The sequence below is a fragment of the Dermochelys coriacea genome, chromosome 1, assembly GCF_009764565.3.
Source record: "Dermochelys coriacea isolate rDerCor1 chromosome 1, rDerCor1.pri.v4, whole genome shotgun sequence".
NCBI lineage: Eukaryota > Metazoa > Chordata > Testudines > Dermochelyidae > Dermochelys > Dermochelys coriacea.
Genome location: NC_050068.2, coordinates 290,578,562 through 290,595,423, shown reverse-complemented (window position 1 = coordinate 290,595,423; position 16,862 = coordinate 290,578,562). Strand labels below are relative to the sequence as shown.

General features: G+C 42.6%; 1 protein-coding gene across 8 annotated transcripts in view; it reads left to right on the top strand.

The window, feature by feature from the left end:
• The window catches only part of MSRB3 (methionine sulfoxide reductase B3), a 161,874-nt gene that overhangs the window by 19,469 nt on the left and 125,543 nt on the right, over window positions 1-16,862 (top strand). Inside the window, exon 1 of one of the 8 annotated variants that reach the window (XM_038387558.1) lies at window positions 6,288-6,298. The exons of the other annotated variants lie outside the window; for them this stretch is intronic. The gene's annotated coding sequence lies outside the window, so the exon portion shown is untranslated. Of the gene's footprint in view, window positions 1-6,287; window positions 6,299-16,862 lie in introns of those variants that run through there. 8 annotated transcript variants of the gene reach the window in all.

The window sequence follows — 16,862 nt, the reverse complement described above, 5'->3', positions numbered from 1 at the left end:
TAGTCTGTATTCGCAAAAAGAAAAGGAGTACTTGTGGCACCTTTAGAGACTAACGAATTTGTTAGTCTCTAAGGTGCCACAAGTACTCCTTTTCTTATTGTCAAAACTGCTTGCTTACTACATAGAAGTGGTACTTAGCTTTAGCCAATGCTGCTAAAAAATCATTAATGCTTTCATAAGCATTAATTTTACCTACACTTTTGTTAAAGGGTAGGATATTTTAAGGAGGAGAAAGGTATGACTTACTTTTTTTAAGTCATACTTTAAAATTTGCAATCTAACTTGAATGGTTTGTCTCCTGATTGCATATACTTTTTACTCATAATACTGTAGAACAATATAATGCAATAGAACCTCAGAGTTATGAACACCAGATTTATGAACTGACTGGTCAACCAAACACCTCATTTGGAACTGGAAGTACGCAATCAGGCAGCAGCAGAGAGGGAGAGAGAAAAAGCAAATACAGTACAGTACTGTGTTAAATGTAAACTACTACAAAATTAAGGGACAGTTTAAAAAAAAAAAGATTTGACAAGGTAAGGGGAAACTTTTTCTGTGCTTGTTTCATTTAAATTAAGATGGTTAAAAGCAGCATTTTTCTTCTGCATAGTTATGTTTCAAAGCTGTATTAAGTCAATGTTCAGTTGTAAACATTTGAAAGAACAACCATAATGTTTTATTCAGAGTTACGAACAACTTCCATTCCCAAGGTGTTTGTAACTCTGAGGCTTCACTGTATTGGTATATGTTTATGGTTCTTCATAAATTATTCTCTTGAATACGTCTAAGATTTGGAAGGCTTCAGTTCTGAAAAACTGTCATTTAGTGATGGTAGTTTACCAACTAAATATTTTGTATCAATCAAGTTTATAGTATTTGAACTAGGTTTTTCCCCTCTCTCATATTATTCAGTCACTAGAACTCAGTATGAACACTCTAACAAATGTAGCTTCAAAAAAGGTATGAACATTGAGTATTAACATAGTTTTTATATATTACTGGACATTTTAGTATATTTTCAGCAGTTCTATTATTTAAAAGGAAAAAAATCTATAAATCAGATGATAGCAATTAGCTTATGTTGCACTTTATAGAATGTTCTGTTTTGTATATAAAGATGTATCAGTGGCTTAATAGCTTTGTTACGCTTATTAAGCAGCTTTTTTAAAAAGATTAATTCTAGATGTTGTGGCACATTAACAGTACTTTTCATGTTGTGGGTGCAGTATTTGGTATATCTTCTTTAGACTATTTAAGAAAAAAAACATAATTAGTTTTTGTATGCCAGCTTTTAACTTGCACATTCACAAGGTTACTTTAGGTGCAGGCACAGCGCAATAGGATGGTAATCGTTGCATTTTTAAAGAAATATTTTGCTTCGGTTGCTGGATGCATAGACTTTTTTTTTGTGTGCTTAACATTTTTAAACATTGTTTTAAAGATAGGTCAGAACACTATTAATTACATAAGTTTACTAAAAGATTGTGGTGGAAGTAGTATTGATAGTTTAAAAAAAAAAACGCTTCCTGGGAAAATTTCCATGTAAGGAGAATGCCTGAGAGAGAATCTGGTGACTGTGATCCTTTTAACCTGAAATGCTTTGGAATAGCTGAGGTGTTTAAAAAAAAAAAAAGAAATTAAAAAAGGAACCTAATGATTCTCAAATGATACTCTGTACTAAAGTAATTGATCAACTAATGGAGAAATCATTACGGTATTTTACCAAAAACTATATTCAAATAATAAGCTTTTTTGCTAAATTTGAAATGGTGCTGATTTCTGGTTATAACATGCTACAGGGGAACCTGAGCTATGAGCTGTTGTGTTACCCCTCTGCCTCAGCAAGTGAGAGTTTTGCTGGCAGACTGTGTGACAGCCTCCTGCCACACCAGTCTGTCTTCCTCATCAGCAAACTTCTCAAGGCTCTCCTAGCCCAAACCTCACCTAGCAAGTAACAGCCAGTAAACTTCATCCCCTGAGTTCCTCAGAGATGTTTCTCTGCAATGCACAGCCCCTACCACTGTGCATTCATAGAAGATATTGTTTGTTGCTCTGTTAAGGAGTCAGTACATCACAGTTCGTTAGTTTAACTGGGGTAGATGCATCTTTCCCCTCAAAAACAGCACTGAATTTGTTTATAGTAAAAGTAACAAAAGAGCATAGATGAAGTGATACCAAATAAAAGAAATAAAGGTAGAGATGGTTACAAGCAAATAAAAGTGAAAACACATCTAAAAATATAAAACTTAGTTTAGCAAGTTAGTGTTCGTTCAAGATGGGTTTTCTCACCCCTAGTCTCCTTTCCAGCTTTTTGATGGCCAGCTTGGACATGACCCAGCAGAGAGATCAAATTGGATGGTTTCTTTGTCTCCTCAGGTGAAAGATAAAGATGGAGTCTGTCCTGTTCCTTATACAATGGTGGTAGAACACTTTTTTACAGTGGGGGTGCTGACGGCGGAAACCATGTATTTGGGTTGTTGTTACTACTTCACATCAGGGGATGTGGCAGCACCCTCAGCACCCCTAGTTCCATCATCTATGTCCTTATATCCCCAAAGGGATGTCTTAGTCGTACAAGTCAGGAAGGCATCCTGGGGATTCAGGCTCTTGTGTGTGTGTCTGCAGAGCAGGAACCATGTTAATTTTCTGTCTCGCGTTCAGGCTCAGGATTAACCCCTGCTGGTTTAGCTCTACAGCTTTATTTATGGCTCATATGTATATTGAGGTAAGCCCACATTCCTTTGTCTAGGACAGACATGTTTATCACCTTTACGTAGGTTAGACTGTCTGGTCTTAAACATGTTTTAGTAACATCATAAACAGGGAATTCATAACTTCATATCAAACATTAACACCTGCATTTTACAATGATATTAATAACCAGCATGCTATTAGCTTTCATATGGTACCTCACAGGGCATAATTTATTCAAATATCATTGAAGTAATGTGTGGGGTGTGAATGCAGGGGTGCTTGGGTCACACTAGTTCATGGTTGTGACTGAAAATTTTAAATATACGTTTATTCTAAATTTTAAAAAGTAGCAAACTGCAAAAGAACGAGATAAGATGAAGCTAAAAAAATAGGGATTATGTTAAAGAATCAGGAACTGAATGAAATTACATAGGGCTGATTTCTGATATACAGGTGTGAGTCATGGTGTCTCTAGGAAAATCAGCTTCTCCATTGGAGTGCATGTTCATTTAATGATGTATCACATTTTGTTTAAGATCAATTATTTTAATTTATAAAATATTTATAAAAATATATCCTAAGTCTCTACTGGCTATATACCTAGTGATTATTTGTTAGACATTTCCCAAAGGCACCATGATATAGCAGTGGCAACTGATTCTGCATGGAGGGTGTTCTGTGGTGTGTTGGGACAATCTAGGCTGGAGCTGGAGCTCTTTGGGAGATGCTAGCCCCAAGCATAAGTTTGGCTCTGGGAGCCCCCAGGATCTGAGGGTGGAAAGACGGTGTGAATCCATCTGTGTTCTCGGCCTTGCTGAGCAATGCTTTGATGCATTTGGGGAGCTGGTCCTATCATTGTATTAACTTTTCTTCGTTCTGTGTTTCTTCTTGTCCTGCAGTGCCTCACAAATGGGGTCTCGAAAAGTGACTGACTGCCGTATTGATGCATAATTTATTAAAATAAAGCATCTGCACGGGCAGCTCTGCATATTGATCAGCCACCTAGGGATACCGTGCACGCTCAGCAAGCTGTAAATTAGCTTCCACAGTAAGCTGTCACATCCTCATTTATTTTAGACAAAAGCAACACAAACATGCAAGAGTATTCTTTCAAAGCAGTGTACTTCCTCCAGACTTGAATTTAAAAGTCCTATTTAGGTCCCAATGATGTTTGGTAAAAGTTAGACTACTCCCTTAGGCTCCTTTGAAAATCCCAGCGCTGGTCATTAATGAAAATAATTCCTCACTCACATAATGCCTAGCACAATGGGGCTGAGATCCCAACTGGGGCCTTTTAGAGCTGTCAAAGTGCAAATGAGATATAATAATTAATTAACCTGCTAAAGAGTTTAGTATTTTTTCCAGAGTACACTGAGTACAGCAGAAGGCAGCAGTGCCATAATCTAGTGCACCAAGTTTAGGACTCGGAACAATGAACTCTTGAGTTTTAATCTCAGCTCTGCCTCAGATTTGGCAGATTGCTTAATGTTGCTGTGCTGGGCTTTTGCCCACGTGTAAAATGGGGACAAAAATGCTACTTCACAGGATGTGGCAGTCCTTGTCATAATGGGACAATTGGCAAGAATGGGGCCTCACTCGTCTTCTAACTAGGCCATTTAAAAACATTTTTATGAGTGGTAATTAAAGTATGAGAATTTTATTACATATCATTCTTTATTGTGGTTTATTATACAACATGCTTCACTCGACGCACATCACCATTTCACATACATACTGTGTACCACTTTTTAGACAAACGTCATATACTTATGGAGGACGAAGAAGATGGGGCATTGCACTTTAGGATAGAACCACAATAGAGTCTCAAAAAATAAATAATACATTTGTTTAATCTTCACTCAAGGGGTGAAACTTCAGAATTGGTCTGTTTTCTCAGAATTTAAAATATTAAGTCATTTCTGAAGAGCAGGATAGAAATTCTAGCCTTAATCAGTGAACAAAATGGCAGGCTAGCAAGCCAGCCAGTAGGAATTATTAAATTAAAAGTGTGCTTTCAGAATACTTGCATCATGTCCTTTGAGCACCAGAAGCCATCTAACCTTTGCTGTTGCACTGTTAAGGCCTATCCTGGAATGGAAAAGATTAGGGATATTTTACAAGATGTTGAAAGGATTGTAATTTTTTTTAAAAAATGTAAACTTACTGCCATAAAAGAAATGTGCTGTATGTTGGTATGCTGCCAAGTTCGGGAAAACAAAAATATAACAGAGCTCTATTTTAGTGCATCAGACTTGAGAAGACTGGGAATAGAAGAAGGGATGATCCATACTGACCCAATTTTACTTTATTTTGGAGAAGTCTTGCCAGTTGTACTCTCGGGCAATAGTAATATGGAAATGAAGCAGTTGCATGCACTGACAAGGCTCAGAGACTCTAGGTACTGCTTAATGATGGATCCTTTCTCTGGGCTTTTGAGACTCAATACTTGACTGGTTCTCCTCCAAACTCTGCAATCGCTCCTTTGGTGTCTACCTCAGCAGCACCATCACCTGGAATGTGTTTCCTGTTCCTCTGTATTATGAAACCTCCCTCACCTACTTCAAATCCCTCCTCAAAGCTCAACTTTTTCCCACCGTCCCTCAAACAATGATCCTCTAACTTTTTTTATTGTTTAAAAGGAATTAATTTTGTTTTAAAAAAATAGATCCTTAAAGGGTAGGAACTGATGTCATGTGCATCACAATTACCCAAGAAGCCCTATAACCTTATTCTAAAACTCTTTCATAGTGCAGACCACCTCTTAGAGAGATTCTCACAGGTCACTGATACCCCATGTTCTTCTCACTGACCATATCCCTCCCATTTGCAATTGCATAACGTAACTGCAGAAACTACAGCAGTCCCATGTTTGGGAAAGTGAGATTGCGAGGAGTGTGGTTTTATCTTTTATGAAAAAAAGTTAATCACACTGTCTCCTATTTTTACCTCATTTTGTCTCTTATTGTCACATGCTTCTCTCATCCCTTGCTCACCTGATCATACTTATACCGAATTCCATTTTCCTCCTCTTCCCCTTTCATATACTTCCTTGTTGCCCTGTTCATTTTCTCCCAGCATAGGCTAACAGTCACCTGATCGTCATCTCCCCCACGTCATTGGACATACTGGCTGACACCAGGGGCGCCATTTCAGATTTTGGTAGGAGGGAGCTATTTTAACCGTGATTCCTGGGGCTACTTAGGCACTTGAAAACTCTAGTTTATTGGCAGATAAGTTAGCAGTTAGCTGACAGGAGCCCTGTATCTAATTCCTTTATAAAAGAAAGAAAATTAAATAAATATTAGACCTACTCAGCTCTAATAACATGTTCTGACATCTTGTGGCAAGTCACTTATGGGATACTGGTTAGGTTTAAAATTTGAATGTATATTCTTACTTTATTACTAACTCTGCGGAGAGAGAGACCCCATCAGGACTTCTGAGTTATATCCCAGCTCTGCGAAGAGAGCGGGGTCTAGTGGGTTACAGCGGGGAGCAGATACATCTGGGTTCTATATAAGAACATCAGAATGGCCATACTGGTTAAGACCAATGGCCCGTCTAGCCCAGTATACTGTCTTCCAACAGTGGTCAATGCCAGGTGCCCCAGGGGGAATGAACAGAACAGGTAATCATCAAGTTGCCCTGTTGCCCACGCCCAGCTTCTGGCAAACAGAGGCGAGGGACAAGCAGAACATGATGATGGATCCCTGCCCATCCTGGCTAATAGCCATTGCTGGACCTATCCTCCATGAACTTATCTAGCTCTTATTGGAACCCTGTTATAGTTTTGGCCTTCACAACATCCCCGGCAAAGAGTTCCACATGTTGACTGTGAAGAAATACTTTTTTTGTTTTGTTTTTAAATCTGCTGCCTATTAATTTCATTTGGTGACCCCTAGTTCTGGTGTTATGTGAAGGAGTAAAAAACATTTTCTCCTTCAATTTTTCCACACCATTTATGATTTTATAGACCTCAATCATATCCCCACTTAATCATCTCTTTTCCAAGCTGAAAAGTCTGTTTTTTTAATGTCTCCTCATACAGAAGGTGTTCTATACCCAGGATCATTTCTGTTGCCCTTCTCTGTATCTTTTCCAAATAAAATAATCTTTTTTTGAGATCTGCATGCAGTTGGCTTACTGTGGATTTATATTTGATATCATATTTGAAAAATATATTTTTCTTTTATTATCTATCCCTTTCCTAATGATTCCCAATGTTTTGTTAGCTTTTTTAATTGCCACTGCACGTTAAGAAGATGTTTTCAGAGAACTATCCACAAATGACTCCAACATCTCTTTATTGATGGGTTCAGCTAATTTAGACCCAATTATTTTGTATGTATCGTTGGGATTATATTTTGCCAAGTGGATTACTTTGCATTTATCAACATTGAATTTCTTCTGCCACTTTTTTGCTTAGTCACCCAGTTTTGTGAGCTCCCTTTGTAACTCTGCACAGTCTGCTTTGGACTTAGCGATCTTGAGTAATTTTGTGTCATCTGCAAATTTTGCCACCTTACTGCGTACCCTCTTTTCCAGATCATTAATGAATATGTCGAATAGGACTGGTCCCAGTACAGACCCCTGATGGACGCTACTATTTACCTCTCTCCACTTTCATCTTTTATTCCTATCCTTTGTTTCCTATCTTTTAACTGAAGTGCCTGGCAGTGTTTTCAGGATCATCTAAGGCATTGGTTCTCAAACTTTTTTTTGTGTGGGCCACTTGAAAATTGCTCAGGGTCTCGATGGATCAATTAATAATCTTTTCAAATGTTGTTTGTACTGTTAGCTAATTATTGTAAAGCACTGTGGATAAAAGCGCACTCTCTCTCTTTATATATAAATTTAATAATAATTAATTTTTTTGTTCTACAAATAAAAGCACACAACTCATATTTAGCATCAGTAAGTCTTACTTTTTTAATGCGATAGATGTGCTCTCTCTCCCCCGCCACAGAGCTGAGGCTGGGAAGGAGGGCTGTCTCTCCCCAGCAGCCGCAGCCCTGGAGCTGGGGAAAATAGTCTCTTTCTCTGGCTGCCGCAGCCCTGCGCATCCCAAATTCCCCCCCACCCCCTATTCTCACCCCACTGCCCCCTCCCACCTACCTCCTATTCCCCCCCCAAGGCCACCACCTCACCTTACATGTGCATCTTCTCCATGGTCCAGGCACCTAATTAGGGGAGCCATGCCTGTGCGGCTCCACTAATTAGGTGGGTGGCCCCATTCTCTTGTATGCGGCCATCCAGGTGCCCACCTTAGAGGGAACTATCTGTGGACCACCTGAATGGAGCTCATTACCACAGTTTGAGAACCTCTGATCTAAGAATCCTTAATTTACTTTAATGACAAGTCTTTTGTTATCCTAATCACCTGCATCTGTTTATAAACAAACTCCCAGCCCCCGAACTCATCACATATCACACTCAAGCTGTTGCAGTTAAGAGCTCCATCTGGGGTTGGGGTGAGAAGACCCAACATCCTCTTCCCTGGATAACCCTCTGTTGTTGGTGCCTTACAGTTCCAGTCCCACATTGACTTTGGTTGCAGAGTGCAGTGCTCTGTTTCCTCTTCTGTTTTAGCAGTGGCCTCTGCTAAACGCAGCTAGATTAGCTACTGCTTCTTGTTTCCATCCTTTTTTTAGGCCTTCAGGCAAGAGCCTTCACTATAGGTTGAAACGAGGAGAAGCCAGCCCAACATGTATAGCAGGAGTGGTCAAATTTACTGACCCTCTGAGCCACATACAATAATCTACAGAAGTTCGAGAGCCACAAGACATGCACAACCTGCCTCGCAGGGCAGTGCCTGCTGGGGCATGGGACTAAAACCCTGAGACCTCCCTCAGTACAGGGCAGAAGCCCCTAGCCCCACCACTTCATTGCAGGGCAGAAGCCTCCAGCCGTCCCCCATCCCCTTCTGGTGGAGAATGGGAAGGAACATGGGGGCGGTTCCATGAACCGCAGTGTAATTGTAAAAGAGCCGCATATGGCTCACAAGCTGTGGTTTGGCCATTCCTAATACATCATCTAAGGCCTCCTTGAACCATAGCGAGTGATATGTGGTCCACAGTTTGGGAACTGGCAATTTAGACTATAAAACCCTTTAGAGGAGTGCAGCGTCTTAGCTATGGTGCTGAATACCAATGTTAAGTAACAAAATAATGAGGAATCAATGCTGTAGCTATCTCCCTGAAGGCAGGAAACATAAGAGTAGTTGTAAAAGAGGAATGATAATGTGCTTTTATTTTCCATTTTTATTAGTGGTCTAGAATCCAAAAGAGTCAGTTTATTTTGAACTTCCTCTTACCCTTCCCACATCATTTTTTATTTGTTCCTGGGGTATATTTATATTTCTTTTGTCATACCAACAATTCAGAAAGCTGACCTTTTGGAATACACAGACAGATGCTATTAAAGTGAACAACTTAGCAAACAAGAATATCAGAATCAGATGGCAAAGGGAAATGAACTCCACATCTCTTACAGCTGTTACCAGAAAGAAGTTTTAACTGAATTCAGTTACTAAATACAAATTTTGTGTCACTTTCTGACCTCCTCAAGTCAAATGTAAAGTAATTTTCCTATTCTACAGAGAAATCACTTCCATCAAAACTAGAATTATCCTGATAGCTAGAAAGGAAATGTACAAATACCTCACAGAACTGGAGTCTGACACCTCTGATTATAGTCAATATTTTCTTACTTTACCAAAGCCATTGAAATCAGTAGAATTACACAAGAAGTAAGGAACTACTCAACGTGAGTAAAAGTTTTAGAATCTGGCCTGTATTTAATATTTTAAAGGACTTACATAATCAACTTTACAGTTAAGAAAGACTACGTAAGTTTCTGAAATGTATTGTCCAGCAGACCTTTGATTTTATGAACACCAACCTTGCAAATGATATATAGGTGCATGCTGTTAACTATTAATGATTTGGAATATCGTACTCCTATCATGTAGCAGCTCTTGCCAGGGATTTTAATAGAAAATCTGGAACATGTGCAATTTACATTATCAATTGATATATTTTACAAACACATGAAAATCTAGTTCCTAAGACCTTTCATAAAGGTGAATTTCAAAGGTTTTTGAAATGTAACATCACTATTATGTGCTGAATGCCTCAAGTATGGTAGGAGTAAGAGCTGAAACATACATTAGTCTAAAAGTACCATTTTTATACCAAAATTAAAAATAATGATTTAAATTCAAATTGATGTGATGCAATTAAAAATGTCCACTTACCTGGATTTCCATAGACAATTCCCAGTGTTCCCTCCAAATTTCTGATAGTTGTGGTATTTCAGAATTCTACATATTTAAGCCCTTTTGTGATTGGGAGCTGGCTGGTAGAACTGTGCTATAGCTAAAAAGTGTTTTTAAATTATTAAAGAGGGAAGGCTGGAATAATTGTACACGTTAAACACCACTCTCAGTCATGTCATTGAGCATTTGGTACAGAGTTGTTAAGGCAGAAAACGAAGCAAAACAAAAACTCTTTTGAAATAGTTGTTGGGCTTAAATTTGTCAAAACACTTTTGAAATTCAACTTTATGGGAACAGCCTACAAACTCAAAGTCTAGGAAATAGAAGCCACAGTGCTTGAGATACCTAAGAGAGAGGTGAAAACCTCATTGTTTGGGACATTTAAAATCGGAAATGCCCAAGCACTATTAAATGTCCTCTAAGGAACAGTCATACACTGGCAGTGAGGTGGAGTGGATGACATTCCAAAAATACGTCTTTTCTATCTCTAAGTTCTGTGATTCCCTGAGCTCAGTTAAGCTTCTACCGTAACACTTTCATTTCATTGATTTGTGTACCAGCTTAATGCTTCTAGTTATTTGGGTTTCTCCACATGACAACCTTCTTATTCCTCTGGAATTGTTGCAGTGTCTTAGAAGGCCCCTGACGCATTCATACTGTACAATACCAGTTAATTTTGTATATACGGACATAAATCAGGCCTCTTTGGGGCGTGGTGGAGGAGGGTAAAGGGGACAAAGAACCCAGGGAAGGAAAGGTAAAGGGAGGGTTGCAAAAACTAGAACATGTAGGAGGATCTGCTTCCTTCATATAGCTCACAGAATCATAGAATATCAGGATTGGAAGGGACCTCAGGAGGTCATGTAGTCCAACCCCCTGCTCAAAGCAGGACCAATCTCCAACTAAATCATCCCAGCCAGGGCTTTGTCAAGCCGGGCCTTAAAAACCTCAAGGAAATTCCACCACCTCCCTACATAACCCATTCCAGTGCTTCACCGCCCTCCTAGTGAAAACAGTTTTTCCTAATATCTAACCTAAACCTCCCCCACTGCAACTTGAGACCATTACTCCTTATTCTGTCATCTGGTACCACTGAGAACAGTCTAGATCCATCCTCTTTGGAACCCCCGTTCAGGTAGTTGAAAGCAGCTATCAAATCCCCCCTCATTCTTTTCTTCTGCAGACTAAATAATCCCAGTTCCCTCAGCCTCTCCTCATAAGTCATGTGCTCCAGCCCCCTAATAATTTTTGTTGCCCTCCGCTGGACTCTTTCCAATTTTTCCACATCCTTCTTGTAGTGTGGTGCCCAAAACTGGACACAGTACTCCAGATGGGGCCTCACCAATGTCGAATAGAGGGGAATGATCATGTCCCTCGATCTTCTGGCAATGCCCCTACTTATACAGCCCAAAATGCCATTGGCCTTCTTGGCAACAAGGGCATGCTATTGACTTATATCCAGCTTCTCATCCACTTTCATCCCTTGGTCCTTTTCTGCAGAACTGCTGCCTAGCCACTCGGTCCCCAGCCTGTAGCAGTGCATGGGATTCTTCCATCTTAAGTGCAAGACTCTGCCTTTGTCCTTCTTGAACCCTCATCAGATTTCTTTTGGCCCAATCCTCTAATTTGTCTGGGTCCTTCTGTATCCTATCCCTATCGTTCAGTGTATCTACCACTCCTCCCAGTTTAGTGTCCTCTGCAAACTTGCTGAGGCTGCAATCCATGACATTCTCCAGATCATTAATGAAGATATTGAACAAAACTGGCTCCAGGACTGACCCTTGGGATACTTCGCTTGATACCGGCTGCCAACTAGACATGGAGCCATTGATCACTACCCATTGAGCCCAATGATCTAGCCAGCTTTCTGTCCACATTATAGTCCATTTATCCAGCCCATACTACTTTAACTTGCTGGCAAGAATACTGTGGGAGATGGTATCAAAAGCTTTACTAAAGTGAAGGAATAACACAGCCACTGCTTTTGCCTCATCCACAGAGCCAGTTATCTCATCATAGAAGGCAATTAGATTAGTCAAGCATAACTTGCCCTTGGTGAATCCATGCTGACTGTTTCTGATCACTTTTCTGTCCTTGAAGTGCTTCAGAATTGATTCCTTGAGGACCTGCTCCATGGTTTTTCCAGGGACTGAGGTGAGGCTGACTGGCCTGTAGTTCCCCAGATCTTCCTCCTTCCCCTTTTTAAAGATGGGCACTCCATGAGCCTTTTTCCAGTCTTCCGGGATCTCCCCCGATCGCCATAAGTTTTCAAAGATAATGGCCAATGGCTCTGAAATCACATCCACCAACTCCTTTATTACCCTCGGATGCAGTGCATCCGATCCTATGGACTTGTGCTTGTCCAGCTTTTCTAAATAGTCCCGAGCCATTTCTTCCTCCACAGAGGGCTGGTCACCTCCTCCCCATGCTGTGCTGCCCAGTGCAGCAGTCTGGGAGCTGACCTTGTTCATGAAGACAGAGGCAAAAAAAGTATTGAATACATTAGCTTCTTCCACATTCTCTCATTCAGTTGCCTCCCTCATTCAGTAAGGGGCCTACACTTTCCTTGGCTTTCTTCTTGTTGCTAACATACCTGAACAGGTTTCAGAGTAGCAGCCGTGTTAGTCTATTCGCAAAAAGAAAAGGAGTACTTGTGGCACCTTAGAGACTAACAAATTTATTTGAGCATAAGCTTTTGTGAGCTAAAGCTCACTTATAGCTCATAAAAGCTTATGCTCAAATAAATTTGTTAGTCTCTAAGGTGCCACAAGTACTCCTTTTCTTTCAACATACCTGAAGAAACCCTTCTTGTTACTCTTAACATCTCTTGCTAGCTGCAATTCCAGGTGTGATTTTGGCCTTCCTGATTTCACTCCTGCATGCCTGAGCAATATTTTTATACTCCTCACTGGTCATTTGTCCAAGCTTCCACTTCTTGTCAGTTTCTTTTTTGTAAAAAGAAAAGGAGTACCGGTGGCACCTTAGAGACTAACAAATTTGTTAGTCTCTAAGGTGCCACCGGTACTCCTTTTCTTTTTGCAAATACAGACTAACACGGCTGCTACTCTGAAACCTTTCTTTTTTGTGTTTAAGATCAGCAAGGATTTCACTGTTAAGCCAAGCTGGTCGCCTGCCATATTTACTATTCTTTCTACACATTGGGATGGTTTGTTCCTGCAACCTCAATAAGGATTCTTTAAAATACAGCCAGCTCTCCTGGACTCCTTTCCTGCTCATGTTATTGTCCCAGGGGATCCTGCCCATCAGTTCCCTGAGGGAATCAAAGTCTGCTTTTCTGAAGTCCAGGGTCCGTATTCTGCTGCTCTCCTTTCTTTCTTGTGTCAGGATCCTGAACTCGACCATCTCGTGGTCACTGCCTCCCAGGTTCCCATCCACTCATATACTATGAGGTGCTTAGTTTTAACAGACTTCATACGTATGTAGCTGAGTAGGTGACTAAACCAGGGGGAAGGCCAGGAGCAGTGATATAAAGCCTCAAGGATGAGGACTTCATTATGCTTGGCACTGTACACACACAATGAAAAGATAATCCCTTCTCCAAGAGTTTATAATCTAATATTTGTACAGTTAAGGAATAAAGTTTTTAAAATGAAAGGAAAGGAACTGCCTGCAGTTGTGAGGGCTAGAATTTTTTTTTTTAAATGAGAGTTGAGATACTTGCATAATCACTGGATTCCAGTTAGCTGTGGCTTTCAGAAAAACACGTAACGTTGCAGGACTCACAAGATAATTATAGTATTGACAACTCACATGATTTTGTTGTGAGTCTTGAGATTCTTGATATTTTACCTATAGCTCCAGCTCTCAGAACCATATGCTAATACGAGAGTGTCAGCTCTCATTTTTTAAAAACATATGTTCCTACCCTTCATAGTTGTAGAGCTAACACCTTGTAAAAAAAAATGACCCAGCTGTACCCTAAAGACTCAAAATCCAGAAGGCAAATTAAAATAGAACACCTGCATTTTTTTAAAACAATTCTCATGATTTTTAAGCCATACTCATGATTCTGGGGACCTGACTCATGATTTTTGAACATTTGACCATACTGAAGTAATGAGAGTTGACAACACTCCAGTGTCCCCTTTTTGTATCAAAATCCAAAAAGTAAGGTTTTCCTGAAGCTATTGTTTGGGTTTATAATACAAACAAATGGCTTCCAGATCCCACCTAATGATTTAGTAAGGCAATGCAGGAGCTAGTGGAATTTGTGGTTTACTGTAGTTGTATGGTTAACAAGATAGAACATGGGCACTATGTTTGGAGATGAGAGCCAATCTAAAAAAAGACTGCTTAAACACCAAGAGGGAGAGCCACACCCCTGCTCTGGCCCCTTTGCACCAGGTCAAAGAGGCCCTAAAACTAGGGTTGATAGGCATCTGGTTTTTGACCGGAACCCCCAGTTGAAAAAGTACCCTGGTGGCAGTGATCAGCACCGCTGACCGGGCTGTTAAAAGTCCGGTTGGTGGCACAGCGGGGCTAAGGCAGACTCCCTGCCTGTTGTGGCTCCGTGCGGCTCCCGGAAGCAGCGGCATATCCCCATTCTGGCTCCTAATGGTAGGGGCAGCCAGGGGGCTTCATGTGCTGCCTCTGCCACAAGCGCCAGTTCCACAGCTCCCATTGGTCAGGAACCCCGGCCAATGGGAACTGCGGGGATGGCGCTCGTGGACAGGGCAGCACGCAGAGCTGCTTGGCACTGCCTCCACGTAGGAGCCAGAGGGGGAACATGCCACTGCTTCTGGGAGCCGCCTCAGGTAAGCACTGCCCAGAGCTTACACCCCAATCCCCTCCTGCGCCCCTGCCCCAGCCCTGATCCCCCTCCCATCCTCCAAATCTCTCCGTCCCGGTCCGGAGCACCCTCCTGCACCCCAAGCTCCTCGTGCCCTGCCCCACACCAGAGCCCTCACCACCTCATGCACCCCAACCCCCTGAGCCAGTCCAGTGAAAATGAGCGGGTGAGTGAGGGTGGGGGAAAGTGAGGGGGGGATGGAGTGAGCAGGGGACGGGACCTCAGAGAAGGGGTGGGGCTGTGTAGTGGCCTCGGAGGGGTGGGGCAGGGCATGGGTGTTCGGTTTTGTGTGAGTAGAAAGTTGGCAACCTTACCTAAAACCCTGGTTCCAGTTGGGAGAGAAGCCTTAGTGTAAGGGATGTGTTGAGTGCATAGCTGGGGCAGGAGGGGGTGTAGCTGTAGCACAGCACCACAGAATCTGCACAGTGCTGCAGTCCATAGGGCAGCCCTGGGAGGTTGCTATAACTTAGACAGGCCCCCCTGAGCTGCCTGTATTATGCTGAGGGGAGTCTCTTCAGTCCCCAGAACAGTCCAGGACTGGAAGAGTGCAAAGGTGGCTTAAAACCATTTTACTCACCATCTCCCTGGGCTAAGCATTCTGTGCTGCACCCCTTAGAGAAGTGGTTCTCAACCACTGATACGCATACCCCTGGGGGTACGCAGAGGTCTTCCGGGAGTATGTCAACTCATCTAGATATTTGTCTAGTTTTACAGCAGGCTTCATAAAAAGCACTAGTGAAGTCGATACAAACTAAAATTTCATACAGACAAAATGAGAAAGTGGGCAATTTTTCAGTAGTTGTGTGCTGTGACACTTCTTTGTATTTTTATGTCTGCTTTGGTAAGCAAGTAGGTTTTTAAGTGAGGTGAAACTTGGGTTATGCAAGACAAATTGTACTCCTGAAAGGGGTACAGTAGTCTGGAAAGGTTGAGAGCCACTGCTCTAGAGGCACAGCATAAAATCTCTCCCCAAGAATGGTAATTGGCATTGAAGATACTGGAACAGTGGTTTCCTCCTAAGTTCCTTGTAGTGGGCTGATGACTTATTTTAGAAATCCAAGTTGCAGGTCTGATTCTGAACCTGTGAAGTCTATGGCAAAGTAGAAACAGATTTAACTGATATCCAGATACGGTACCCACTATCAGAGGTGGATTAAGGTTTCGTGGGGCCCTGGGCCAGAGCAAATGGTCATCCCTTCCGTCTGCAACCCTGCCACCCTTTCTGCTTCTGCGGCCCTGCCCATGGCCCCACCCCACTTTGCCCCTTCCCCTGCTGCCCCGCCCCATTCCACACACGGTCAGCCCCATTCTGCCTGCCCCCCCCCATTGTGGCTCTGCAACCTTGCTCCTTTCTGTAGCCCCAAGTCGGGAGAAAGCTCTGCCCCCACTCCCTCTGCCATGGCCCTGGGCCGCAGCGGAGAGTGAGAGCTCCCCCAGCCCTGAGGCCGCAGCAGGGAGCCAGAGCTCCTCCAGCCCCGGGGCCATAAGTGTAGTTTGACTGCTATGTTTGAGGGGGCAAAGTGTGCCCATGCGCGCACACACATGCACACACATGTCACGCTGAAGCAAGTCCCCTTGGTTCACTGCCCAGTCCCCTCTTTCCTCCCTTTACTGCAGTACCAGGGCTGCCAGTGGAGGGTGGGGGGGACAGGACGGCATCGCGGGGGAGCTCCAGCTGCTGCTGGAGACCACTCCGGCACTAGCTGCTGCAGCCATGTCCCTGCTCTGTTGCTGCTGCGGTTGCCTCCCTCTTGGGGCTGCTGCTGTCCAGGGAACGCCACATGCTGGGCTGCTGTTCCGCCTCCCCACCCATTCCCATATCACCTTCTCTTCCTCCTCCTCCCCCTTCCTCTCCCCTTCTCCTCACCCCACCCCCTTTGCTCTGCCCCTCCCGGGCATCCGGGTTGTAGAGGCAACCGGTGGACACTAGGACCCAGGAGGCGGTGTCCAGCTGCTGAGGCAGGATCCGGAGTGTAGGGGAAAAGCTGTTCAGTCCTGCTCCGTCTGCTCCCCGTGAGCCGAAACATGACAGAAGGGGGGTCAGGGCACGGGGGTGCCTATTTTTCCAGGGCCCTTCAA